The sequence below is a fragment of the Petromyzon marinus genome, unplaced genomic scaffold, assembly GCF_048934315.1.
Source record: "Petromyzon marinus isolate PM22_M1 ecotype Great Lakes invasive population unplaced genomic scaffold, UKy_Petmar_22M1.pri1.0 PM_G_Scaffold_18, whole genome shotgun sequence".
NCBI lineage: Eukaryota > Metazoa > Chordata > Hyperoartia > Petromyzontiformes > Petromyzontidae > Petromyzon > Petromyzon marinus.
Window position 1 is genome coordinate 2,862,501 of NW_027422739.1, and position 2,500 is coordinate 2,865,000.

A 2,500-nucleotide genomic window follows, 5' to 3' on the forward strand; every position below is an offset into this window, starting at 1 on the left:
GGGGTGGTTCAGGACAGTCCAATTGTCTTTCAAATCTACGGTAGAACTCGTTCAGGTCGTTGGCTAGGCGGGAGTCGTTAGTGGTGTGGGGCGCTCTGGGTTTGTAGTTGGTGATGTGCCTGAGCCCTTTGGCAGACAGAAGCAGCGTCGTTAGTAGAGAACTGGTGTTTTAGTGTCTCTGAGTACAGTCGTTTAGCCTCTCTCACCGCTTTGCTAAACCTGTTCTTCGACTCCTTGAATCTGTCTCTATCCCCACTCCTAAACGCTTCCTCCTTCTCCAACCTCAACCTTTTGAGCTTTGCTGAGAACCAGGGCTTGTTGTTGTTAAAGTTCACCCTGGTACGTGTTGGGATACAGCAGTCCTCACAGAAGCTGATGTACACAGCCTCTGTGAGTTCATCCAGACTATTGGTAGCAGTCGTGAACATATCCCAGTCAGTACAGTCTAAGCACGCCCGCAAATCTTCCACAGCCTCACTGGTCCACTGTTTAGATGTCCTCACAGCAGGTTTACAGAGTTTTAGTTGCTGCCTGTATGCACGAATCAGGTGGACCAAGGGAGTTCTGTGCGAGCCGAACAGCCCCGTGACCCACAAGAGAAACATCCCCGCCAAATTCGAGCGTTTGACGGGGTCTATCCGTGAAAAAATATTCACGTTTTTGAGTGCACATGCATTTCTGCTGCAAATGCCTCTGGAAGTTTCATGCCGTTCGTATGCCAATTGTGGCAACACGAAAATGACCCGTTTTCCCATTCCGAGGGATTTCTGTGCGACCCTAACAGCCCCGTGAGCCACAAGAGACACATCCCCGCCAATTTCTAGCGTTTCACGGGGTCTATCCGTGAAAAATATAGACGTTTTTGAGTGCACATGCATTTCTGCTGCAGATGCCTCTGGAAGTTTCATGCCGTTCGTACGCAATGTGGCAACACGAAAATGACCCCTTTTCCCATTCCGAGGGATTTCTGTGCGACCCTAACTAACAGCGCCCGTGAGCCACAAGAGAGACATCCCCGCCAATTTATAGCGTTTCACGGGGTCTATCCGTGAAAAATATAGACGTTTTTGAGTGCACATGCATTCCTGCTGCAAATGCCTCTGGAAGTTTCATGCCGTTCCTATGCAATGTGGCCACACAAAAATGACCCGTTTTCCCATTCCGAGGCATTTCTGTGCGACCCTAACAGCCCCGTGAGCCACAAGAGAGACATCCCCGCCAACTTCTAGCGTTTGACGGGGTCTATGCGTGAAAAATATTAAAATTTTTGAGTGCACGTGCCTTTCTGCTGCAAATGCCTCTGGAAGTTTCATGGCGTTCCTATGCAATGTGGCAACACGAAAATGACCCCTTTTCCCATTCCGAGGGAGTTCTGTGCCACCCTAACAGCCCCGTGAGCCACAAGAGACACATCCCCGCCAATTTCTAGCGTTTCACGGGGTCTATCCGTGAAACATATAGAAGTTTTTGAGTGCACATGCATTCCTGCTGCAAATGCCTCTGGAAGTTTCATGCGGTTCGTACGCAATGTGGCAACACGAAAATGACCCGTTTTCCCATTCCCAGGGATTTCTGTGCGACCCGAACAGCCCCGTGAGCCACAAGAGACACATCCCCGCCAATTTCTAGCGTTTCACGGGGTCTATCCGTGAAAAATATCAATTTTTTTTTGACTGCACATGCATTTCTGCTGCAAATGCCTCTGGAAGTTGCATGCGGTTCGCATGCAATGTGGCGACACGAAAATGACCCGTTTTCCCATTCCGAGGGATTTCTGTGCCACCCTAACAGCCCCGTGAGCCACAAGAGAGACATCCCCGCCAATTTCTAGCGTATCACGGGGTCTATCCGTGAGAAATATTCACTTTTTTGAGTGCACATGCATTCCTGCTGCAAATGCCTCTGGAAGTTTCATGCCGTTCCTATGCAATGTGGCCACACAAAAATGACCCGTTTTCCCATTCCGAGGCATTTCTGTGCGACCCTAACAGCCCCGTGAGCCACAAGAGAGACATCCCCGCCAACTTCTAGCGTTTGACGGGGTCTATGCGTGAAAAATATTAAAATTTTTGAGTGCACGTGCCTTTCTGCTGCAAATGCCTCTGGAAGTTTCATGGCGTTCCTATGCAATGTGGCAACACGAAAATGACCCCTTTTCCCATTCCGAGGGAGTTCTGTGCCACCCTAACAGCCCCGTGAGCCACAAGAGACACATCCCCGCCAATTTCTAGCGTTTCACGGGGTCTATCCGTGAAACATATAGAAGTTTTTGAGTGCACATGCATTCCTGCTGCAAATGCCTCTGGAAGTTTCATGCGGTTCGTACGCAATGTGGCAACACGAAAATGACCCGTTTTCCCATTCCCAGGGATTTCTGTGCGACCCGAACAGCCCCGTGAGCCACAAGAGACACATCCCCGCCAATTTCTAGCGTTTCACGGGGTCTATCCGTGAAAAATATCAATTTTTTTTTGACTGCACATGCATTTCTGCTGCAAAT